This window comes from Aotus nancymaae, unplaced genomic scaffold, assembly GCF_030222135.1.
Source record: "Aotus nancymaae isolate 86718 unplaced genomic scaffold, 86718_ANA_hifiasm-v0.15.2.pri h1tg000019l, whole genome shotgun sequence".
NCBI classification, from domain to species: Eukaryota; Metazoa; Chordata; class Mammalia; order Primates; family Aotidae; genus Aotus; species Aotus nancymaae.
The window spans coordinates 52,154,736-52,181,804 of record NW_026988431.1 but is presented as its reverse complement, the minus strand read 5'-3'; the positions used below and the strand labels follow the sequence as shown (position 1 = coordinate 52,181,804).

The 27,069-nt window shown below is 36.7% G+C and overlaps 1 protein-coding gene across 1 annotated transcript in view; it reads right to left on the bottom strand.

Moving 5' to 3' along the window:
- Nucleotides 1-27,069, bottom strand: part of SCHIP1 (schwannomin interacting protein 1) — a 574,152-nt gene that overhangs the window by 353,571 nt on the left and 193,512 nt on the right. The window lies entirely within an intron of this gene.

The window sequence follows — 27,069 nt, the reverse complement described above, 5'->3', positions numbered from 1 at the left end:
GCAGATACTTTTTATTTATTTCTTAAAGATACTTACTTTTTATAAGACAAAAACCTACTTTGAACTTTATTTCCAAAAGTTTAAATAATTTGAAACCCACTTCCATTTAAGAAATACACTTCAAGAAAAAGCAAAGATGATGGAGCAGGAGTCTATCAAATTAATGCAACATCAATGAAAAGGCAATAATTATAATGTGAGTACCTTACTTGAAACTTAATTTTTAAAAATAAGTGACAAAACTATAACATTTATGAGACAATTGGAAGTTTGAACACTAACAGAATATCTGAAAATACTGAGAAATTACTTTTTCCAGTGTGATAATGGGATTATGGTTATGTTTAAGAAAAAAAATTTTATTTTTTAGAGATACATTCTGCAACATGTGTGGATGAAATATTATAGCTGAGATTTGCTTTAAGTTAAAACAGAAGGGATGAAGATGAATAAGAGTATGGATATAGCAGTACTGGCCAGTATGTGATGGTTGTTGAGGCCAGATAATGGGTATATGGAAGTTCCTTACATTACTCAGTCTATTTTTGCTTATGTTTGAAGTTCTCTTTGATAAACAAATACAAAGTAAAAAACTAAAGTGGATATTAAGATCTAGAAAACTGGTATAGCAGATCCGGTGATGTTTTAAGTTAACCACAGTAGGCAGGCTTCTAAATTCTTTATTCATCTAATCTATTGCTACTGTACATGCATATTCATAGGGCAATAGATGCCTTGGTGAAGAAAGCATTTATTTTTTATCTTGCAAGTCATTTAAATAAAACAAACCTTGGAAACTTTCTCTTTCTTCCTTGTCATGTAAATCACTTTATATAGGACATCTTGAGACCCACGCTTTGTGCTTTCCTTGCAAACCTTAGCATAAATCCTCTTGATATGTTTAAGATGTACTAAAATAAAACCTTAGGCCCATTTCTTCTGACAAAAGTATGTGTTGATAATCTATCATTTGTTCCATTTTCTCCTGAGGGCTTTACCATCTTTATTCTGCATGACTGTATTTATGTTGCAATTGAAAAAACTTCATAACACTGATTTCACAGGCTTTAATTTCTATGTGGTTTTGCATAACTAACTGCCTGTAGAATTCTGACACCCTGCACAGATATATGTCTAATTACACTTTTGAACTTAATGAAATGAATATAATTCTGTCCTCTCTGATCACAGGCTAGATATTTAAAATTTTTAATTGGCTATTATTTTTCCAAGTAAGCTTATTGGAGTTTGAGGTTGAATTAAATTGGAAAGTACATGTGAACAAAATTCTTGTATTTTAATGTCTGCAATCTATTGTTGCACATATTTCTAATAATAGACTAGCAATTGTATTTTTAGCTATGCATATTTCACACATGAATTATGTATAGATTTATGTAAACATTTTATGGTAAAATCTCTTTGTAATGTAAAACTGGATGGGACTCACCAACTCAGGGGCAAAACATACTGCTATATTTCAGAGGTTATGGTTTGATTTTTACTATATCTGAATTTGTGTTATAATTCTGCTCCAGCATAATTTTACTTTATTCCAGTGAAGAAGCAGTACTTGGAGTATTCAAACTTTCAAACTCAAATGCTGACAATGGCCAGGCTGGTAATACAAATGAGTGGAGGCACCTGGGTGAAATATGTGATCACCTGGAGGTACCTCCCTGTCTACAGGGGCAGCACCTCTCAGCTCGTCAGTAGTATCTTTCATGCATAGTGTTTCCAGATGTTGCAATATTTCTAGAGAAGGCATAAATCCAGATTTTTATCTTCTGATTTTGAAATGTGGGCCAAAGAAAGTATGCCTGCATGGAACAAATAGTAATCCAGGATAAACAGCAGTAGAAGAATTTTGCCCCTGACTGCCTAGCTTGCTACTCTAGAATTTCTACAACTTGCTTGCCTGTTCAATATATGCATTTATTTCTTATAATCAGGATAAGAGTATCCATTAACCATGTTTGTATGCTGACTGTACGTGTTCAAGCAAGACATGAGGTCACTTTGTAGATTCAGCTCAGCATTTTGGACTGAAAATAACTAGGAAGGTGGGGAGACAGTCACTCTCCTCACAGCATAGTAAATTGGAATAACTTTTACAGAGAGCAAGTGGGCAATATATTCAAAAGATTTTTAATATGTTCTCTTTGACTCAATACTTACACTTCTATAAATTTATTCTTAGAAAATTACAGATGTTAAATCACATGGGTTTAAAATCACATAGTTCATATAAAGTTTGTCATCTCAGTATTACCCATGGCAATAAATATTGAAATAACCAATTTGTTAAACTAAATTATGATGAAATCACTTCTGTATGATGTAGCAATTTCTGTAATTAAACATAAATATTATTTTAGATGAAAAAAATAAGTTGTAGATTGATGGCATGTTTTAAAACATCATAAGGAAGCCCTTCGTCTAATTCATTAGGATGGAGAATTAGTTGAAAGCTGTCAATGGCACTTGATGCGAGGAAATACAGGTAAACCAAGAAACAGAAAGTAATCAGTAGATCAAATGTGTCTAATGGGATGCACACTAGAAGCGATTGTATGCAGATCATCAGGCTCTAGTTTAATCTTGTAGAGCACATATGGAAGGCAGAACTTTATAGATCTGGGCTCTTCCAAAGCAGGTGGTCACATCTGCACTTGTAATGCTAGACAACACACAAATCAGATCCGGCATTTTGAGCAGTCACCTATTTGTTGCCCGACGCCTTGATTCATAGGGTCCTGTACCCTGAGACTGCTCACAGCTTTATGGATACACTAGGCCGTTTCTTGTCAGTACCTTAGTCATTGCTGCTCATCTGCCCAGGAAGCTCCTGTCCTGCCTTCTCTCCATTAGCTGCTACTCACACTTTAGGGTCCAACTCAGGCTTCGACTCCCCATAAATCCTTAGCTGAGTCTTTTCCTCCATGCTGTGTCAGGTTCTCATCTTCTGTGCTTACCTCTGTATTGGCACTCTCACCTTGTTTTATAACTTTATCTGTTTATGTTTCTGCTTTCTCCACTGAGCTGGGAGTTTTTTGATGAGGGAGATTGTGTCTTCCTGATACTTATATCCTGGCAATAGCATAGTGTATGGAACCCAATATAAACGAATAGCTCTGTCCTCACCCCGTTATAGTCTCTGTGATCTTTGCCACCTAGGGTTGTGCTGTGCCTCAATTGTACGACTATAGGTGGTGGTCCTGGGTCCCAGTGGCTTTGAGTTCCACGTATATATTTGTGTTTTTACATGACTGATAATGCCTTGAGGGCCTGCTCTCTGTCTTTACAGAGAGGAAATATCCATTACCCTCTTCCTAACCCCCAGCAGCTAGTGCTCAAGATACTGCTTTATACAATCTTGAGACTCATAGACTTTTTAAATGATCACATATTTTTACAATTTCTGTAAACCTGAAACATTAAATGCTTTCATAATTTTACTTTAAAAAAAGAAAAAGGGAGCCACTAATGGAAATGTGCTGTTACAACAAAAATATATTTTTTTGAAGTTTTTATGTATTGAAAGTGAATCTTCTAATGTCCTCTTTATTCTAAATAATTTGGAAATGAGCACAGCAGTTTGGAAAATGACAATGAGATCTTGTTGGGATCTTGTGAAATTCTTATGTTGGAATCTTTTAGACATTTAGAGAAAGCTGTCATTTAAAAAAAATCAAGTACTAGTATATAATGAAATCACATATTTTTTCTTTCACTAGATCCTCAAAATAATCATATTTTCATTTTACAAGTGAGAAAAATGAAGCTATGAAAGGTTATAACGACTTAGCCCAATCAAGCATGTAGTTGGATTCTTCTGATCACAAATCTTCTCCACAACACTGTATCTTAAAGTTTGCTTAATTGCTGCTTCTCTTTTATTTAAAAGGGACTAACTTGGCTACTTCAGTATACTTTAAATCTATGTTAAAAATTTTTTTAACTTCATCATTTGGTTGGAGATTCAGTTATAAGCCTTAAACTTGGATGACCTCTGTTAAGTTGGTAATGCTTTGTTTTATTAACTATTGCTTGTTTGAGTTCTAGGACATACATTATTAATATTATAGAGCTTGGCTTCTTAAATGGAAGTCATCTATTAAATTAACAAGAAATATTTATTCAAGTTAAATAAGTGTAAATATTTACTTATTTTGACTTCGACGTGCAGATTTTCTACCTATTTTTATTGGGTCTCTAGGAAAAAAATCTAATCTGAAATCATGCCTGACACAATATAATGAGAATGAATTATTTTATCTTTCTTAATGCATTTTTATTTGATTTTCTTATGCATGGGAAGATATTTTGGCACTAGAAATTGTTGGAGGAATATGGAAAAATGCCTAAAGTCCAAAGATGAGAATACAGTACTGACCTGATTCTACCTCTACCCTCTACATTTCTACTTTCTTTTAGATTCCAGAGATTATATCTCTCTAGGTTGTTCAGCCATTTAGTATTTTATGTTTAACACTCTGAGAAAGCGTCCTTAATGGGCAGAAAAACACAACACACACTTTCAGAAATCCACAGTCACTCCATGCCAGCTTTCTAAAATCAATAGAGCATCTCAGAATGTTTTTGCCATAGAAATAAGTCTACAAATTTGTCATTGTTGTAATTTCTTCAAAGGGACTAAAAAGACATATTCAATAGTGAAAAATATTCTCTTGGTTTTATTGTTTTTTTTTTAATGATACTTTAAGTTCTGGGATACAGAATGTGCAGGTTTGTTACATAGGTACACACGTGCCATGATGGTTTGCTGCATCCATCACCCCGTCATCTACATGAGGTATTTCTCCTAATGCTGTCTCTCCCCTAGTCTCCTCCCGCCTGCTACCCCTCCCCTAGCCCTCCACCCCTGACAGGCCCAGATGTACAATGTTCCCCTCCCTGTGTCCATGTGTTCTCATTGTTCAACACCCACTTATAAGTGAGAACATGTGGTATTTGGTTTTCTGTTCTTGTGTCAGTTTGCTGAGAATGATGGTTTCCAGATTCATCTATGTCCCTGCAAAGGACATGAATGCATCCTTTTTTATGGCTGCATAGTATTCCATGGTGTATATGTGCCACATTTTCTTTATCCAGTCTATCATTGACAGGTATTTGGGTTGGTTCTAAATCTTTGCTATTGTAAGTAGTGCTGCAATAAACATACATGTGTATGTGTCTTTATAATAAAATGATTTATAATCCTTTGGGTGTATACCCATTAATGGGATTGCTGGGTCAAATGGTATTTCTAATTCTAGATCCTTGAGGAATTGCCACACTGTCTTCCACAATGGTTGAACTAATGTACACTCCCACCAACAGTGTAAAACATTTCTATTTCTCCATATCCTCTCCAGCATCTGTTGTCTCCAGATTTTTTTAATGATTGCCATTCTAACTGGCATGAGATGGTATCTCAATGTGGTTTTGATTTGCATTTCTCTGATGACCAGTGATGATAAGCTTTTTTCATATGTTTGTTGGCTGCATAAATGTCTTCTTCTGAGAAGTGTTTGTTTATATACTTCACCCACTTTTTGATGGAGTTGTTTTTTTTCTTGTAAATTTAAGTTCTTTATAGAGTCTAGATATTAGCCCTTTGTCAGATGGGCAGAATGCGTAAAGTTTTTCCCCATTCTGTTGGTTGCTAGTTTACTCTAATGATACTTTCTTTTGTTTTGCAGAAGATTTTATTTAATTAGATCCCATTTGTCTATTTTGGCTTTTGTTGCCATTGCTTTAGGTGTTTTAGTCATGAAGTCCTTGCCCATGCCTATGTCCTGAATTGCACTGCCTAGTTTTCTTTCTAGGGTTTTTATGGTGTTAGGTCTTATGTCTAAATCTTTAATCCATCTGGAGTTAATTTTTGTATAAGGTGTAAGGAAGGGGCCCAGTTTCAGCTTTCTGCATATGGCTAGCCAGTTTTCCCAACACCATTTATTAAATAGGGAATCCTTTCTCATTGCTTGCTTTTGTCAGATTTGTCAAAGATCAGATGGTTGTAGATGTGATATGTGGCGTTATTTCTGAGGCCTCTGTTCTATTTCATTGGTCTATATCTCTGTTTTGGTACCAGAACCATGCTGTTTTGATTACTGTAGGCTTGTAGTATAGTTTGAAGTCAGGTAGCATGATGCCTCCAGCTTCATTCTTTTTGCTTAGGATTGTCTTGGCTATGTGGGATCTCTTTTGGTTCCATATGAAGTTTAAGGTGTTTTTCTCCTGTTCTAGGAAGAAGGTCAATGGTAGCTTGATAGTGATAGCATTGAATCTATAAATTACTTCAGGCAGTATGGCCATTTTCATGATATTGATTCTTCCTAACCATGAGCATGGAATGTTTTTCCATCTGTTTGTGTCCTCTCTTATTTCCTTGAGCAGTGGTTTGTAGTTCTCCTTGAAGAGGTCCTTCACATCCCTTGTAAGTTGAATCCCTAGGTATTTTATTCTCTTTATAGCAATTGTGAATGGGAGTTCACTCATGATTTGGCTCTCTGTTTGCCTGTTACTGGTATATAGGAATGCTTGTGATTTTTGCACATTGATTTTGTATCCTGAGACTTTGCTGAAGTTGCTTATCAGCTTAAAGAGGTTTTGGGCTGAGATGATGAGGTCTTCTAAACATACAGTCATGTTGTCTGCAAATAGAGACAATTTGACTTCCCTTTTTCCTAGTTGAATACTTTTTATTTCTTGTGAAAGATATTTTTTGTTATGAAATAATTCAGGTGCACATAAAGGCACAGAGAATAATAAAATAAAACCTATGTATCCACCACCCAGTGTAAGTAATCAAACATAAAAATAGCCATGAAAATCCTTTCAATGTCCCCTCCAAACCCCATTCTTTCTCCTCTCTTCCAAATGCAATCATTATCTAAATTCACTGTGTCTCACATTCATGGATATGTTTTTATTTTTATTACATATGGATATATTTAGAACAATAAGCTCAAGATTTGATATTGTTTCATATGTTCCATGACAAATAAATAGTCTTAATCTTTATATATCCTTCTGCAACCTCTTTTTTTTCCTCAAAAATGTTTTTTGAAAACTATATTATTGCATGTAGCTCTAGTTCTTCATTTCTGCAGTTGTATACAATGACATTATATGACTAGACTACATTTTTTTTTTTTTTTTTTTTTTTTTGCTATTTCCATAGTGATGGATATTTAGGTCAATTCTCCTTTTGTGTTATTATAAATAATGCCCTACTGAATATTTGCTTAAAGCTATGTAGTTCCAAGTGGAAAAAGTGCATTGATAGCTACACTTACTAAGTCACACTTACTAAGTCTTTTTAAAATCTGTCTCACTAGTTACGTGAAAGCTGTTTGTTTTGTCTTTAAAAAATATTGGCTTCCTATAAGGACACATGCACACGAATGTTCATTGCAGCACAGTTGACAATAGCAAAGACCTGGAATCAACCCAAATGCCCATCGATGATAGACTGGACAGGAAAAATGTGGCACATATACACCATGGAATATTATGCAGCCATCAAAAACGATGAGTTCATGTCCTTTGTAGGGACATGGATGAACCTGGAAACCATCATTCTCAGCAAACTGACACAAGAACACAAAATCAAACACCACATGTTCTCACTCATAGGTGGGTGTTGAACAATGAGAACACATGGACACAGGGAGGGGAGCACTATACACGGGAGTCTGTTGGGGGGGAGGGGTGGACAGTGGGGGGGTGAGGAGTTGGGGAGGGATAGCATGGGGAGAAATGCCAGATATAGGTGAAGGGGAGGAAGGCAGCAAATCACACTGCCACGTATGCACCTATGCAACAACCTTGCATGTTTTTCACATGTACCCCCAAACCTAAAATGCAATTAAAAAAAAATATTGGCTTCCTTTCCCTGAATATGTAGCTTCACTGAATGTCAATGAGTTGGTTTTGGAAGCCATTAAGAAGGTTTTAGGGTGTATTATCAGTAAAAATGCATAAAGAAATAGGTAGATGCTGATATACAATATATATATTATATACACATAAACACAAATGGATTTTAAAAACATTAGAGACTGGTTTTTTAGAAAATTTTTAAGCAAATTAGAAAATTTAATTCCAAGTTATTAGAATTAAACGCCCATATAGCTTGGGCATTTTAATAGGTGACACACATCATATCAGTAATAACACCTTAACAGTGAAAGCATTTCTACACTTACTTTCTTAAAGTGCTCTCTTTATCAAAAAATTTATTTGAACAGTTAATTTTTCATCCATGATCCAAATGTCACCTTATTTTGAGGGCATGTATTTATCTTTATGTTTTAAAATATGTACCGGGTAGCAGGGTCCCAATAGTCATTTTTCCTCACAGAAAAGGCCAGAGGTTTAGAAAAACTTATCTTTCTTGAAAGAAAAAACTGCCAACTCAGCTTTAAATTTGCTGACTCTTTTACCAAACTTTTGTCTGACAAAAAAGACTTTGTGATTATTGCTCATCTCAGTATAATATTTTTTTTCTGATAATATAATCCATAAAACCACTTAATTGGCACTTGAGAGTTTTTTTTGCCACAGTGTGCTGGAACCATAAAGGGGTGAGTAACTTAATACTCATTGTTCTGGGGAACGTCTTCTCGCCTGCAGAATATTTTCTGTCTGATACGCCACCTGAGAAAGGCATATCATACAGCAGGTGTTCACGTCAGCATCAGCTTGCATATTACATATTAATAAAGCTCAGTATAAAAAATAAACAAAATAGAATTTTCTGTTCTACTTCTGCCCCCAAATGGATTATCTTGTGCAGTTCCTGTAGTGCGTATACCTTACTTTGAGGATCAGTGGCTAAAATGATGAGTGGGGTTTGGATAGACTAAAGGCAGGAGTGAGGGCTTTTTTAGTGGCAACAATTGTGAGCAGAAACTCAGGCTGGAATGAGTGGTACATATAGGAGAGATGACAATAAAAGGAGTCTAAGCAGTGGGTAGGAGTGGAAAAAAGGATTCGTGTCAGGCAGGTGTTTATTGCCACGATTAGGAATTATGTTAAGGGCCAAAGGAGGAGATCTTGAAGCAGATGAGGAATATAATCAAAGCTCCACTTTGAAGAAATTCATCTAGATGCAGAGTGGAAGAGGGGTTGGAGAGGGGAGAAGACAGAGAAAGGTTTTTAGAGGCTAATTTCATGTTGAGTTAGTGAACATAAGAATGATGAAAGGAGGAGAAGGATTTGAGAAATTTTTATGAATATGAGTTTGACAGGCTGTATGTCTGATTGTGCAAGACTGGAGAGGCAGAGGGAGGAGCCATAGTACACCGAGGTGTCATTCTTCAGAGGGCTCCTGGATGGCAGTGTCCCCACTTAATGGGGCAGAGTCAGGAGGAGACTTGGCCAAAGGGAGTAGAGTTCATTGTAGACACATGGAATTTTGATGTCCATGTAGACAGGTTCGGGAGTGAAGGGAGTGGGTTCTGTCTTGGTCAGGTGAAGACTTGGAGCTTATCATTTAGAAGAAATAAATGAAGCCATCAAAGTATAGCCTGAAATCATGCAGTGAGAGTTTAGGGAACAGGAGAAGAGTGCTGCTGATATTTAAAATCCAGAAAGAAGGAAAGGAGTCACCAAAGGGACCCAGAAATGATCTGAGAGGTAGAAGATGTGGTCATTCCTCACTCCCCTATCCAAAATTTCCCCCCAACTCTTTATCTTCCCCTTGCCTGCTTTGTATGCTTCACTTGGCACTTGTCTGCAAATACTATGTATTTTTCTCATTTATCTTATTTATTTTCTGTTGCTTCACACGAACATTCGAGCTTTGTGAGACCAGGAGTTTTTGTCTATTTTATTCACTACCATATCTCCTGTGCATGGTACACAGTATGTATTCAGTAAATGCTTTCCAATAAAGAATAAATCAGTGAACTAACAAAGTGTATTGTATCCCAAAACCCAAGAGCTTTATGAGGGGTGAAGTGTTCAACAGGTTCACTGCTGCTATTTAAACATTTTCAAGTAGTTACTGTACTACATGTGCCTTACAACTATGCCATGATAAACAAGTCTTTTTCCATTAAAAACAGATACTAATAAAAGCAGCTCCATTGATCACAATATGTAAGGCAAGCAGTCTATATATTTTGCCTTATAATCATTGTATGCATTATTTCCATTTTACAAATAAATCAAGAAATTAATTTGACCAAATAAACTATGAAGTGACTGAGCTGGATTTTAAACCAGAACTGTTCTCTTCCCACAGGATCAATCTGACTTTGAGACCCAAAAATAGAAAAATACAGCACATGATTCATTCCTGCATTCATTCATGGATTTATTCGAGGAGGCTAGAAAAAGGAAAAACAAAAATAGATGAGGTTAAGTAGGTAATGGGGGTCCAAATCTGTTTGTGTGCTGAATAAGATGAAAAATTATTAAAGGATTTTGAGCAGAGGAGGTCCAGGATCTTAGTTTTTTTTTTTTTTTTTTTAACACTTCGCTCTGTTGAGAACAAACTAAAGTGGAGCAAGGCAGAAGGAGAGAGAAGTTTTGAGACTAAAATAATCCCAGCCAGAGGTTATGGTGAATTAAAACAGGGTTATAGTGTTGCAGGTGCGAAGATGTGATCAACTTCTTGATGTTTTGAAAATAGATATGAGAGGATTTCCTGATATACTGGATATAAGGATATGTGACTGTGATGTGAGGGCAAAAAGGAGTCTAGGATAGCTCTGAGGTTTTGACCTAAGCAATGAGAAGGTTGGGCTGTCATTACCGCTAGGGTAAACATCACTACAGAAGCAGTTTGGGGGTAAAAATGGGAAGATCTGTTTTGGAAACAGTAAGATTGAGACACCAAATTGAACATCTGAATGGAGATGCTAGGAAGCAGGTGGATACCCAAGTCTGGAGTTCGGGGAGAGGCCCAATGTATTAGTTGTGTTTGAAGTGATAGATCAGGTTGAGATTCCAATTACATTTAGAAACAATGAAGAAATAGTTTAGTTTTCAACAAAAATAGTGTTAAATGTAAAATATTGTGGCTACCCTCATTTTTACTCACAATAGAAGGTTGGCAACTAAAGAACTTTGGAGAAATCAAATAAGTGAGTCACAGCTTCACTGCACTTCTTCATCAGCAATGAAACCGACACATTCATTCATTCAATGTGGTAGAACTGTCAGGAATAGCCATGCTGACTCTGTTCATGAAGGACAAACTCAATTTGTTAATAAACCATGTATGCACTGAACTGAAGCTTGTTAATAATTCATCATAAAGTACCTTATGCACAAGTTATTTCTTTCAGTAATTTATTTGAACCAGCTGAATGCACCATAGTGACTAATTCCACAAGCCTAATAGTTGTGACAGGGTATCAGCAAACAAGAATTTCAGTGTATCATCAGTTGATTTTTTTTCATTTTTCTTTGCTAAACAAAAATGGAAAGGCCTTTCTGATGCACATTGATAGTTTTCCATGATGGTGGTGGCTTTCCGATTCTTTGTGTTCTGGGCCTGCCTGTGAGGGAAACCGGTTTGCCTGTGGAAGGTGCTTGGGCTAGAAAAAAGGGCTGCTTTCCAGATGTCTGAAAGTTAATTCCACTTTAAAACAATTATTGTGTCTTTCTGCCTAATGCGAGATTCATTTCACATCTTGCATCTGAATTACTATCAAGATCACCTAATTTGTTTTTATAGGATGCTATTGTCCAACAGACACAATAGTTTACATCTAAAGAGACCGATCTTTAATCATGCTCTGAGTGGGGATTTAGAATATTGCACTGCTAGTGAGTGGCAAGGACTGTTACAATTAGTTTCTGGAAATGTGAAAAGAGGGAGGCTGATCAGACTCCTGCCCCCCTGTCGATGCATTTCTGCAGTCGCTTGATTGGGCGGCATGCAGTCTTATCCCACTGACCCTCAGCATCAGCTATGGAAACAGGCTCTCTGTGCTGCTGTCTGGAGAGCACTATTTGGAGCAATTTGGAGCCCCTTTCTCCCTTCAATCAAGCCATTTCAGACTGTCTCCATGGTACCAATTTTTTCTCTGACACTGAGTGGCAGCAGGGCTGGAGGAAGTCATGGTGAGAGACAACCAGCTGGTTTTGGTCTTGGTTCTGTCATTCAATTAAGTTGGCTCAGGAAAGACACTTAATCTAACTCTCAGCTTTGTCTCCTATCTAAAAAAATGCTACTAGAAAGACAAAAGAAAACAAGAAATGTGAAATTCTTTCTTATACAAAATGTGAATAATTATGGTTAAGTAACCTATGATTCAAATAGAATAATACCCAAATCAAACTTATCCAGAAAAAGAATAAGGTATGTGAGGCATATAAAAAGGTATAATAATATAACAAATATCTGTGTACCACAGTTTGACAACAAAACAGTAAATTTATAGTAGAAGCTGTCTGTGTACTCCCCACATCAAATCTCCCCTCTCCCTACCCTGCATAAGAGTAACCACAGTTGTGAATTTAGAGTTTATCCATTCAATGAATATTTTTTAAAATGTAATTATGTAAGTACTTCTAAATAGCATCAATAAATAATATACAACAATTTTGCATACTCTAAGGTAGGAACCTTATTGTATGATTCTGAAACTTACTTTTTCTTCAATAATATATTTTTGAGTTATCCAACTTGATACCTGTGAGTATTAAATCCATTCAACTGCTGTATTTTAAGTGAAATAAGCCAGGCACATAAAGATAAGCCTCACATGTTCTCACTTATTTGTGGGATCTAAGAATTAAAACAATTGAACTCATGGACATAGAGAGTAGAAGGATGGTTACCAGAGGCTGGGAAGGGTAGTGCGGGGCTGTGCTGGGGAGGTGGGGATGGCTAATAAGTACAAAACGTAGAATAAATAAGACCTACTATTTGATAGCACAACAGGGTGACTGTAGTCAATAATAACTTAATCGTACGGTTTCAAATAACTTGAAGAGTGTGATTGGATTGTTTGTAACTCAAAAGATAAATGCTTGAGGGGATGTCACATTCTCCATGATGTGCTTATGTCACCTTGCATGCCTGTAACAAAACATCTCATATACCCCATAAATATATGTACCTACTATGTACCCACATTAATTAAAAATAAAAAAAATTAAAAATGCTGTAGTCCACTGTATGATTAAACCACAATTTATGTATTCTATTCTTTCCATGACAATACTTCACCAGCAAACTTGTTCATGTAGGATAGGTTCTCTTGGGGCACTTAGGTAGTGACCAAATTGCTGGGCTATGAAATACTCATATGAAGAAGTTTGCTTTTTTTTGTCAAATTGTCTTCCAAAGTGGTTGTGACACTTTATATTACCTATAGCAATGTTCAGATACCCCACATTTTCAAGAACTCAAAATTACTACCAGTCTAATACATATAAAGTGCTATCTCATTGTGGTTTTAATTTGCACTTCCCTGATGAATGATGTTAGCATTTAAAAATATATATTATCCATTTAGACTGTCTATTTTTATCATTCCCTCTCTCCTCCCCTCTAGATCTCCTTCCCACTCCTCCCCTCTAGATCTCCTTCTCACTCCTCCGCTCTAGATCTCCTTCCCACTCCTCCCCTCTAGATCTCCTTCTCCCTCCTCCCCGCTAGATCTCCTTCTCACTTTCCTTCTTTCCCTCTCTGTCTCCCATTATTTTTCTATACATTTTTTTGTTGTTGATTTGTAAGAGTTCTTTTTATATTCTGCATACTAATTATTTGTCATCTATGCTGCTTACATTTTCATTTCTCTAGTGATAAAAAGCCCAGAATTATCAAATTAAATGTCAAATGTATCATTTTTTTTCTTTGGAGTTTGTGTTCTTTTGATGTGTTAAGAAATTCTTCTCTAGCCCAAATGCATAAATATATTCAACTATACTTTCCTAATAAAAGATTTAAAGTTTTGTTTTTCATAGTTTGGTTTCTAATTAATCTATAATTGATTTTGTGTATATGGTAAGAAATAAAGTTCCATTTTTTGTTTCTTTCTAGAAAATCAATAGTCTCCAAAATTCAAAAAGAACATCCTTTCTTTCTTTTGATCTGCAAAGCGGGCTTTGTCAAATGCTATGTTCACATGCAAGTGTAGTTCTGCATTGAGATTTTCTATTTTGTTCAATTGATCTGTCTATCCTTGTACTGAAACCACACTGTAAAAATTGCAATAGCTTAACAATAAGTTTTGATTTCAGATATCACATGTCCCCCAACATTGTTCTCCTTCAAAATTGTTTTGGCTAGTATGCTTTCTTTTCCTTTTTGTATAAATTTTCAAATAATCTTTCCAAATTATTTGGAAAATCATGTTGAGATTTCTATTGGATTACATTGAATTCGTAGATTAATTTTGGTAGAGAGAATGTTAAAGCAAGCTGATGTACATTGACTTATTCAGTAATTTTGAGTCTTTACTTTGTGACATGCCCTGTGCTAAAGTTATACAGGAAACTTTATGATCCAGGCTTGGTTTAGTCATGGCCTCCCACTCTACATCTTGTCTAGCTCTATACACCTCAGCCATCAGGAACCTCTTTCTTATGAGCAAATGCACCTTGCTCACTTCTGTCTTTCTGGTGTTTGCACATGCTCTTCCCTCTACTTGGAGCACTCCTTGTTTTCTCTTCACCTTGCTAACTCCTACTGGCTTTAAAAATCTTCCTTCTTTGAGAATGCTTCTTTGTTCCTTAATTTAGGTGTTATGCTATGGGCCTCCCTGGCATCCTCCATTACTCCCCTGGCATAAGCTGCCTAACACAGTATAGAAATTTCCTATGTCCCTTGTGGACCGTCATCTTAGTGAAAACAGGGCAAGTAGGCTTCATCCAGGGATGCAAGGCTGGTTCAACATACACAAATCTATAAACGTAATCCATCACATAAACAGAACCAAAGTCAAAAACCACATGATTATCTCAATAGATGCAGAGAAGGCCTTCGACAAAATTCAACAGCCCTTTATGCTAAAAACTCTCAATAAACTAGGTATCGATGGAACGTATCTCAAAATAATAAAAGCTATTTATGACAAACCCATAGCCAATATCATACTGAATGGGCAAAAACTGGAAGCATTCCCTCGGAAATCAGGCACTAGACAAGGATGCCCTCTCTCACCATTCCTATTCAACATAGTATTGGAAGTTCTAGTCAAAGCAATCAGGCAAGAAAAGAAATAAAGAGTATTCAGTTAGGGAAAGAGGAAGTCAAACTGTCTTTACTTGCAGATGACTGGATTATATATTTAGAAGACCCCATTGTCTCAGCCCAAAATCTCCTTAAGATGATAATCAACTCGAGCAAAGTCTCAGGATACAAAATCAATGTGCAAAAATCACAAGCGTTCCTATACACCAATAACAGACAAACAGAGAGCCAAATCATGAGTGAATTCTCATTCACAATTGCTACAAAGAGAATAAAATACCTAGGGATTCAACTAACAAGGGATATGAAGGACTTCTTCAAGGAGAACTACAAACCACTGCTCAAGGAAATAAGAGAGGACACAAACAGATGGAAAAACATTCCATGCTCATGGTTAGGAAGAATCAATATCGTGAAAATGGCCATACTGCCCAAAGTAATTTATAGAGTCAATGCTAATGCCGTCAAGCTACCATTGACCTTCAAAGAACAGGAAAAAAAAAAAAACACCTTAAACTTCGTATGGAACCAAAAGAGATCCCACATAGCCAAGACAATCCTAAGCAAAAAGAACAAAGCTGGAGGCATCATGCAACCAGACATCAAACTATCCTACAAGGCTACAGTAATCAAAACAGCATGGTACTGGTACCAAAAAGAGATATAGACCAATGGAACAGAACAGAGGCCCTGGAGGCAATGCCACACATCTACAACCATCTGATCTTTGACAAACCTGACAAAAACAAGCAATGGAGAAAGGATTCCCTGTTTAATAAGTGGTGTTGGGAAAACTGGCTAGCCATGTGCAGAAAGCAGAAACTGGACCCCTTCCTGACACCTTACACTAAAATTAACTCCAGATGGATTAAAGACTTAAACATAAGACCTAACAGCATGAAAACCCTAGAAGAAAATCTAGGCAAAACCATTCAGGACATAGGCATAGGCAAGGACTTCCATGACTAAAACACCAAAAGCATTGGCAACAAAAGCGAAAATAGACAAATGGGACCTAATGAAACTCCAGAGCTTCTGCACAGCAAAAGAAACAATCATTAGATTGAACTGGCAACCAATAGAATGGGAAAAAAAATTTGCAATCTACCCATCTGACAAAGGGCTAATATCCAGAATCTACAAAGAACTTAAACAGATTTACAAGAAAAAAACCCATTCAAAAGTGGGTGAAGGATATGAACAGACACTTTTCAAAAGAAGACATATATGAGGCCAACAAACATATGAATAAATGCTCATTATCACTGGTCATTAGAGAAATGCAAATAAAAACCACATTGAGATACCACCTCAGGCCAGTTAGAATGGCGATCATTAAAAAATCTGGAGACAACAGATGCTGGAGAGGATGTGGAGAAATAGGAACACTTTTACACTGTTGATGGGAGTGCAAACTAGTTCAACCATTGTGGAAGACAGTGTGGAAATTCCTCAAGGACCTAGAAATAGAAATTCCATTTGACCCAGCAATCCCATTATTGGGTATATACTCAAAGGATTATAAATCGTTCTATTATAAACACATATGCACACTTATGTTTATTGTGGCACTGTTTAAAATAGCAAAGACCTGGAACCAACCCAAATGCCCATTGACAATAGACTGGACAAAGAAAATGTGGCACATATACACCATGGAATACTACACAGCCTTAAAAATGATGAGTTTGTGTCCTCTGTAGGGACATGGATGAATCTGGAAGCCATCATTCTCAACAAACTGACACAAGAACAGAAAATCAAACACAGTGTGTTCTCACTCATAGGCAGGTATTGAACAATGAGAACACATGGATACGGAGGGGAGCATCACACAATGGGGTCTGTTGGTGGGGGCAAAGGAGGGACAGCAGTGGGGTGGGGAGGTCAAGGAGGGATAATATGGGGAGAAATGCCAGATGTAGGTGACGTGGGGATGGAGGCAGCAAACTACATTGCCATGTGTGTACCTATACAATAATCCTGCATGATCTGCACATATACCCCAGAACCTAAAGTACAATTAAAAAAAAAAAAATCTGGAGACAACAGATGCTGGAGAGGATGTGGAGAAATAGGAATGCTTTTACACTGCTGGTAGGAGAATAAATTAGTTCAACCACTGTGGAAGACAGTGTGGAGATTCCTCAAGGATCTAGAACTAGAAATACCATTTGACCCAGCAATCCCATTACTGGGTATATACCCAAAGGATTATAAATCATCCTATTATAAAGACATATGCACACTTATTTTCACTGCAGCACTGTTTACAATAGCAAAGACTTGGAACCAACCCAAATGCCCATCAATGATAGACTGGATAAAGTAAATGTGGCACATATACAACATGAAAAACTATGCAGCCATAAAAAAGGATGAGTTCATGTCCTTTGCAGGGACATGGATGAATATGGAAACCATCATTCTCAGCAAACTGACACAAGAACAGAAAACCAAACACCACCATGTTCTCACTCGTAAGTGGGTGTTGAACAATTAGAACACATGGACACAGGAGAACATTACACACAGGGGTCTGTTGGGTGGTGGGGAGCTAGGTGAGGGATAGCAGGGGGTTGGGGGGTAGGGGAGGGATAACATTAGGAGAAATACCTAATGTAGGTGAAGGGGGAATGGAGGCAGCAAACCACCATGGTATGTGTATACCTATGTAACAATCCTGCAGGATCTGCACATTTACCCCAGAATTCAAATTTAAAAAAAGAAGCAAACTGGGGTTATTATATGTTGTTCATAGAGTTTTTTCCAGCACTAATGGGTTTCTAGTATCTGGTACCTGATTGGTACTCAATGAAAATATTGTTGAGAATATGAATATCGATTCTCTACATAAAGTGAGTCTTTGTGATATGCAGTTTGTAAGGAAGGGGTACAAAAAATTGAACAAGCCCTCAGGGAAGGAGTTTAGAGTCTGATGAGTTCATGTCCTTTGCAGGGACATGGATGAATATGGAAACCACCATTCTCAGCAAACTGACACAAGAACAGAAAACCAAACACCGCATGTTTTCACTCATGTTTACTTAGAGTCTTATGAGTGTGATGGGCTAATCAGACTTGTATGTATAAATTACACAAAGCAAAATATAAAAATTACTGGATTGAAGATAACCAATGCTCGTGTGTTAAACTGCCTTCCCAGACTTATTGGAATTAGTTTTCTGTTGAGTGTATGAAGATTTACTATCATTCCTGGTGTTTTAAGTCATTTTAAATGTACATATACTTTAAAATTTCACTGATATTTTCAGCAACGGTGATCTGTTAAAATTACAAAAACCTCTAATTCTGTGGCAGATCGAAATTGGTTCTGGCTTCATATGCAAGATATTCTGGAAGAAGACTTTTGACAAAATAATTTCTGGTTAGCTCCTTACATCATTTCTTCATGACACTTCTAATCTTGAGTACAAATCAATGTTTCCTGTAACAGGATTTTAAAAGAAGGGAAGTGACAATTTTTTCACTGCCTGGGTTTGGGCCCCTGTTGTCTTTCCTCCAGATGATGCTGTGTCCTCTCTCCTCTGTTAACTGTCCTCCATAACCTGAAATACAGAGTTTCAAAAGACAGATCTGAATAGTCATTTTTATCCTTAAGAGGCTCTGGCCAAAGGGTCTAGTCTAAACTTCTGGTTCAGCATAAAAGGCCCTTTACTTCTTCCACAAACTTAATTTTCCTTCCTCGTCTTCTAATCTATATCCTAATTACTCTTTTTCACAGCTCTCTGTCTAGACTCTGAGTTCCTTAAAGGTAGGAACCTGTTATTCCACTTTTTATCTACGATTCCTGGCACCTAAAGGTTACTCAGTAAATGTTAGGTTAATTACTTTTATGAGACTCAGGAGGCTTCTCTAAATTCTGAATGATTTTTGGCAACATCAAATTGAAAATGTCATGTTTCTTAATTGAATGTTGAAAAGGTATAATTGGTGTCATTTGGTCAAAGGAAGTTCATTTGGTAGAATTCTCAATGATCCTTTTTACTTGTGAGCCATGTCATTAACAGCCACTCATGTGGCTGTTACTCTGAATTGCATATGAAAAGTGTGGGCAGTGGCTAAGCCAGAACTGAGTCCAGGAGACCAGGGAGATCCCCTCATGGCTTCTACTGTCAGATTCCTAGTGTAATGATAACCGTGCCTGACATTTTCTCATATTGCTGGAAGGATATGTACGGGTATTGAAAAAATAGTATGTATAAATATGAAAGCAATATTTTCCTCCACTGCTTGAAGTCTGTATTATTATTCACCATGTGTAGTTGGAGTGATGAAAGAAAAACAAAGACTAAATCGTGTAAGCAAACTGGGAAAAGGCCATAGTTTGATATTGTCTCATTTATCTTGGACTTGGTCAAAGAAAAGGAAAAGAACAAAGTCTATGAGCTGTCAAAAGAGACAGGTCATCATGCCTCCCAAATGAAGCGAGGCACCTTCAAATAATACTAAGCTGGGGGGAGCCAACTGTAAGGGATACTCTTTACCTGTTTTCAAATATTGATTAATGTTAATGAGACACACTTTACCTCTACCATTTCTCCCTGTTTCCACAGAAAAACGGCAAAGTCCACTCCTCAGAAAGGGAAAGTATGGGAACACTTCCACTGTCTCCTCGGGAGAGAAGGCATCGCTTATCTGATTGGTGAGTTTGGTGAAGGAACTGACCATGTTCAGTCTACCCACTTTTCTTATAGGCATTTGCTTGTGTTTTCTGCCCTTCCTTGCTTGATCCTGCAGGGGCCAGTCTGTCCCTGTTTGGGAATCTGTGTTGTTCAAATGTACCTGCACTTGGCCAAGCAAATATGTCTAATTTAGAGGTAAATGTTAGAAAGGCCATTGTTTCTTTTTCTTGCCTGATTGCCGTGGCCAGAACTTCCAATACTATGTTGAATAGGAGTGGTGAGAGAGGGCATCCTTGTCTTGTGCCAGTTTTCAAAGGAGTGCTTCCAGTTTTTGCCCATTCAGTATGATATTGGCTATGGGTTTGTCATAAATGCTCTTATTATTTTGAGATACGTTCCATCAATATCTAGTTTATTGAGAGTTTTTAGCATAAAGGGCTGTCGAATTTTGTCGAAGGCCTTCTCTGCATCTATTGAGATAATCATGTGGTTTTTGTCTTTGGTTCTGTTTATGTGATGGATTACGTTTATAGATTTGTGTATGTTGGACCAGCCTTGCATCCCTGGGATGAAGCCGACTTGATGGACAAGATTTTTAATGTGCTGTTGGATTCTGTTTGCCAGTATTTATTGAGGGTTTTTGCATTAATGTTCATCATGAATATTGGCCTGAAATTTTCTTTTTTAGTTGTGTCCCTGTCAGGTTTTGGTATCAGGATGATGTCGGTCTCATAAAATGAGTTAGAGAGGATTCCCTCTTCCTGTATTGTTTGAAATAGTTTCAGAAGGAATGGTACCAGCTCCTCTTTCTATCTCTTGTAGAATTTGGCTGTGAACCAGTCTGGTCCTTGACTTTTTTTGGTTGGTAGGTTATAAATCATTTTATTATAAAGATACATGCACATATATGTTTATTGTGGCACTGTTTACAATAGCAAAGACTTGAAACCCACCCAAATCCCCTCAATGATAGACTGGATAAAGAAAATATGGCACATATACACTATGGAATACTATACAGTCATAAAAAAGGATGAGTTCATGTCCTTTAAAGGGACATGCATAAAGCTGGAAACCACCATTCTCAGTAAACTGACACAAGAATAGAAAATCAAACGCTACATGTTCTCTCTCATAAGCTGGTATTGAACAGTGAGAACACATGGACACAGGGAGGGGAACATCACACACTGGGGCCTGTTGGATGGTTGGGGAGGGTAGGGGTGGGATAGCAGGGGGTAGGGGGACAGGAGAGAGACAGTATTAGGAGAAATACCTAATGTTGATGACAGGGTGATGGATGCAGCAAACCATCATGGCTTGTGTATACTTATGTAGCAAACCTGCACATTCTGCATGTGCACCCCGGAACTGAAAGTATAATTCAAAAAAGAAGAAGGAAAAAAAAAAGAAAAGGCCATTGTAACTGCACATTTCAGGCTTGTGCACCTACCAAAACTTTGTCAGTAATGGAGCTGATTTTGGTCACTATATGTAGGTCTGCCCTGTAGGGCAGATATGGGTATGGAATCAAAAGGGTGTCCTTCTCCATGTTCCAAAAAGCACAATCACCCATTAGGCCCATCTATGTAAACATCGTGCCAGACACCCATTCAGTGGCCTCTCCCAGGTCCCACACATGCATATAATGCACAGAATACATGACGATCACACTAACGCCTGCATCTCATTTGTTTTCCCTCCTTCCTCAGAAGCAATCAGTACGACTAGGTTAGTATGTCTTTGTCCCAAGCAAACTTGAGACCCAGTTTATAGCTGGGTAGGAGATATCTTTTTCCCTTTTATAATTACATGTTAACACCTTTATTAAACTTGTTTTCTTCAATTCATATTCATTGACTTTCTATAAATGGAAATTTCTCTGTATCGAGTTTGTTAGTGGAACTAACTAGTGGAAGGTTCATTGCCCTGACTTGTAGTTAATGATGACTGCTGAAGTTTGAGAAATCATAATGATGAGGAGATCTGGGTTGAAACTTGGTGTGTAACTATGAACAGGTCAGATTCTCATTCAGTTTCCTCATCTGTAAAATGGGAACTTATGTATCCAAATGCAACATTTGGTTTGTGTGGGAACCAAATAATCATGTATATGAAAATACTTTAAATAACAAAGTACTAGTCATTAGTGATGCCACTAGTTTTTCAAATAAATTAATATATCTGCTAGGAAAAACAGAGTAGGTACTACACTATTCATTATAGGTGACTATTAAGTTTTAGAAATGCTATGTATGAAATTGAATAATCATAATTTGAGAAAAAGTATTACTTTGCTCCAACACATGGTTTATTAGTAGAATCTGTCAAGACCTGGTCAGTAGTATATGGGATTTAAATATGTCATGAGAATACCATGTAAGTTATTGATACATAAATGGAAGTCCAGTTTTGTGCCATATTTTTAATGCCTGACGCTGTTTATCTGGTTATCCTGGTCAAGTCTCCATCACTTTCTTTACCAGCAATAAAATGTAAATTTGCTTTTGGGGAAAATTAAAAGGTTTGGAGATGGTAGGAGCTGTAAAGGAATTAAATCTGTCACTAAATTAGTGAAGGTACAGAATTCCTTTGGTTTATGAACTTTAGAATTAGGCAACTGTTTACCAACGTTTTTAATAGATGAGGAAATAAATGTCCCCAACTGGGGACCAGTAAGCTGTGAGAAGTCACAGCAATAGACGAGAACACAGCCAGAATTAGATGTCATAGTCCCTGAGTTTCTGGTTTGAAAACCAAATAAACAACTATCTTCTTTCCCAGTTCAAGTGTAAAATATCACTTTGTCCTAGTCCTAGTGGCTGAAATTTTCCAGAAAAACATTGAGTAACATCCAAAACTTTTTATTATAATAAGATGACTGTTTATGTATATGTCTACACACAAGTGTATAGAATACCATCACTAATGTGTTGATTAAAGCAATTTATTAAAAAGAATTAAGACCTAATTTGTGAGTAGGAACTAGAATAAGCATAAGTAGAGTAGCTTTTAGTTGGTAAACAGACAATTCAATATACAAGTATAATGTAAAATTATAAAAAATAAGGTTGGGGAAAATTCCAGAATAACAGTTTAGTTCTTAGGCAAATATTCTAATACTAAAAAGGTACCAATAATTTGCAACTTATTAGCAGATATGGGGTCAATAACATTTTTGGTCTCTTTTTTCTTTTAAGAGCATGAAATAGTACCGTTGTCAAGAAAACAAGAAAGTTGTGATACAGTAACTAAACTATTTAAGGAATGTCAACAATATAAATCTTAAAACAAGAGGGCACTGGTAAGAACAATTTGAAATGCCCTGGCACATATCTGAGATTCATAAGTATTCAGGGGAAAATAGCATTTTTTCCAGGAGTCAAACACACATCCTGAGAGTGACATTTCCTGTATATACATCTGTTATTTTAACATCAGTTTCCTCTGATTAAAAAACAAAAACAAAAACAAAAACCTGGACTTAGTGGCAGTGTGGTATGATGGAAAGAGCCCAGACCGAGAGCTTCAATATTTCAGTTCTACTTCAGCTTTTCCATTAACTATTTGAGTCTTGACAAGTCACTTTCTTTCTCTGGGAGTCATTTTTTAAAAAATCTATAAAATGAGGGGATAAACTGAGACTGATAAGAATGTGACTGACCAAGTAATTGAACTTGTGATTTATTACACTGATGTTTCAAAATGAGAAACCAGACTACGGAATAAACCTAAGTTCTTTAGCTTCTTTGAGCCTCAGTTGCCTCATTTATAAAATGGGTGTAGTGGTACCTGATTCGGTTGTGGTGATGGTTAAGAAATATCAGGCATGCAATAACTAGCATAATGCCTTACACTTGTTACATATTTAGAAATTGGCAGTTATGATTATTACTATGCCCTAGATGTTTTAAATACTTTATCACAGTAGTTCACAATTTTGAGCATGTATCAAAGTTACCTGGAGGTGGGGCTAGATAATTTGCAGTTCTAACAAATTCCCGGGTGATGCTGATAAGAAAATAGTTGTGAATACCTAAGACTGTGTGATCCTAAGAGTAGAAAGTGTCAGTCTATTTGATTATCATCTCAGTTGACTTGGCAATACCAAATATGGTTGACTTTTAACTTAACGTGGATCCCTAATGACTACTTAATATCTTCAGAAAGATCACAGTATGATGGGGCTTTGAAAGGAAAAGTTATGGTAAATGCAGAAGAAAGCCTACCATACCCTAGGCAGTGGAATCAAAGGGAGTGGAAATGGCCAGCTTCTTTAGAGTAGATTGTAGTATTTTCAGCTGGGATAATAGATGTGACTGATCACAATTTGTGACGGCCTATCACTCAGGCACTAAACATCTCTGTCAAAAACTTCCAGACTGCTTTGAGGAGAAACTATTTAATATATGGTGCAAGTAATTCAGTAGAGGAAAGAACTGAGTTTAACCCAAGGAGAAATGCAGACAGAACTCGGATATTCTTTCAAATGCCCAGAAATTAAATGGTTAATCCCAAAGGTGTTAATGGGGTGGGGTTGAAATCAAGGCCTGGGTTAGAAAAGCAGGATGTCCTTCCTGAGCTATGCAAGCTGCCCAGGGTCAAAGTACTCAGATGAGACTTTCTACTAGAAAAGCAAATGAAGAAGACTCCAATCTTGACTGAAAGAATGTATAATTGTACAAATAAATGGTAATATCAGTTAATAAAAAATATTTGGTGAATATTTACTATATGATGCATTTTCCCCCAAAGAAGCCTGTAAAATAAGATTGCTACTGGCAATCAATGGCATCTAAGGATCAAAGAAATGGCATATGTTTATATCATAATTTATTCAGTTATTCTCTTTTTGTTAGTAATTTCTAGTGGTTGCTATTATAAATAGGACTACTATGAGCATCTTGGTTCCTATAGATTTTTCTATAACTGAACATTTTTTCCAAGCACAGTGTGACTTAGTCTTGAGGAAAAGGGATTTTGAAGATATGTAGGTGGGAACACAATTGTCCCTTTCCCTAATGTTGAAGGATGGACATTCCTAAACTTCCATGTAAAGACTCTATCTTAAGGCAGACTTCCTCCACTCAGCTCTGTTGGTGATTGCTTAAGTTAAAGAGAAAACAGAGATGACCAGTTCTATTCCTTTTTCTTTGACATTTAACCACAAAAATGATTATTTTTAGTTAATCTTCCTAACCTTTTCTTTTTCTTGCAACCCAGAGCAATTTTCTCTTATAGTATAAGGAATTACTGGTTGTTCTTCTTTTGCATCTTTTTCATATTCATGGATAAAATTGCTGCTCTTTGAACAAGACAATTATTCCTTAAAAGATAGAAATGAGTTTACTTTCCCTTTGGTTCTGAAGTAATTATATAAACAAAATTTTAGAATGCAAGTGAGAATAACAAAATAGAGCTGTTCGCAGAGTTAATTGGCTGATCTTTTTATGTAGATCTAATTGGGGATGTCAATTGAATTTTTGGAAATCATTGCTTATTTCCTTTGAGAATTATTTATTGCTCTGTGTAATTTGAATGTATAATACATAGTTTGTTCACTTCTGCATTACGGCTTGATTGAGAAAAACTATTTCTACCAGGGAGAGATAAAAAAATATTTTTGAATCAGTTTTCTGCCCTTCCAGTAATGGTTTAGGGAAAATACACAGATGTAAAACGAGCACATAATGAATTGTTAGATTTATCATGGTTTAGTTATTTCTTGACATTGGAGAGCCGGCAGTGGTATAGGAGGGGAGGGTACTTGGGTAATGTGAGCTTTGTTCTGGATTTTGCTGCTTATTAGTTGTGACCTTGGCAAACTCAACTAACTTCTGCAGTCCTTAATTTTAAAGCGATGTAATCGATAGTGTTCCCTCCGCCCCTCCCTTCCGTTCTTCCTCTTTCGCTCTTCCCTCCCTCTCTTCCTTCCTGCCATCTTTCTGCTTCCGCTTCTTCTTATTCATCTTCTTTTAGGAAACAGTGCACTGGCTTCAAAATGAGATAAACGTTGATTGGCATCTTAATTCTGCCATGTGGTGACACTGGCAGTTTGCCTAGGCCTTCTGGGCCCCAGTTTCTTCCCTTGTAATGTGGTAATAATACATACTTGTGGGTGGTTTTGAAGATTGAGATGGTCCATATAAAGCAACAGGCGTGGCATAGACCCATCTCAGGCCCTCAGTAAACACTGTTACAATGTGGCTGTGAAGAAATGTCATGGAACTTTTATAAAGGTCCTTTATTGAATAGAGTGCTAAAAAGTCGAATGTGAAGGAGTTAGCATGTGCTCCCCTTGGTAAGTCTGACTCAGTCTTGACTGTGTGGCAGCTGAGGCTCAGCACTGATGTTGCTCTCTTCCTGCCTGCCCAGAATTTGCAAAATGTCTATGTCCAAACTACTAATTTTAATGAATTCATAAACATGTAAATTAAATGGGACTCTTATTGAATGACCCTTTAAAGGTGAAACTCAAGCCGGGAGCTTACTTGGCAAAGTTGAGAAATATCATAAAAATCAGATCCTAAACTTCTTGGTGTAGAGCCATACTCACTGGATCAATTCTCCTTCCCTTCTTGGCATCTCTCTGTATAAGTAATCATTTTTCCAGTTAATCTTATAAGTGAAAATCAAATCTAAAGATTAATTCCTCTCACTCCACCCTAGGACCCCAAAGCTTCCTCCTGTGGTGTTTGCAGTGTAAATCTTAGAATTTATCTCCTCCCCATACATGAGGGCTCCATTTTATATCCACAGCTTTGGTACTTCTTAATAGCAAATCAATTAATTCAATCTTAGATCCATCATTTCTCCACTGTATGCTGGTGTGCATGCATTTGGGCATTTATCTTAGCACTTGACAAGTTGTAGGCACTCAATAAATATTGCTTGGATAACTGAATGAAGTTTAGTGTTGTTTGTGTGTGTTTGGTAATGACACATCTAGCTATAAAAATTCATTTAACTACTCTGTTTTCCTGATATCCTTTCTTCTTTGTCCATCAAGTCATGGCACTCACAGAGGCTGGTTATTTGAAAGTAAAAATTTGCACACTGTTATATTTTTAGACCTGAAGGAGGTGAGAGCCAAGAAAAAGCCTCAATATTCCACAGCAGTGTGTTGACTATAGTTAGCAATGATCAATTGTATAATTCAAAGTAACTAGAAGAGAGGACTTGAAATGTTACTAATACATAGAAATGATAAATACTCAAAATGATGGATAGTCCAAACACCCTGACTTGATCATTTCA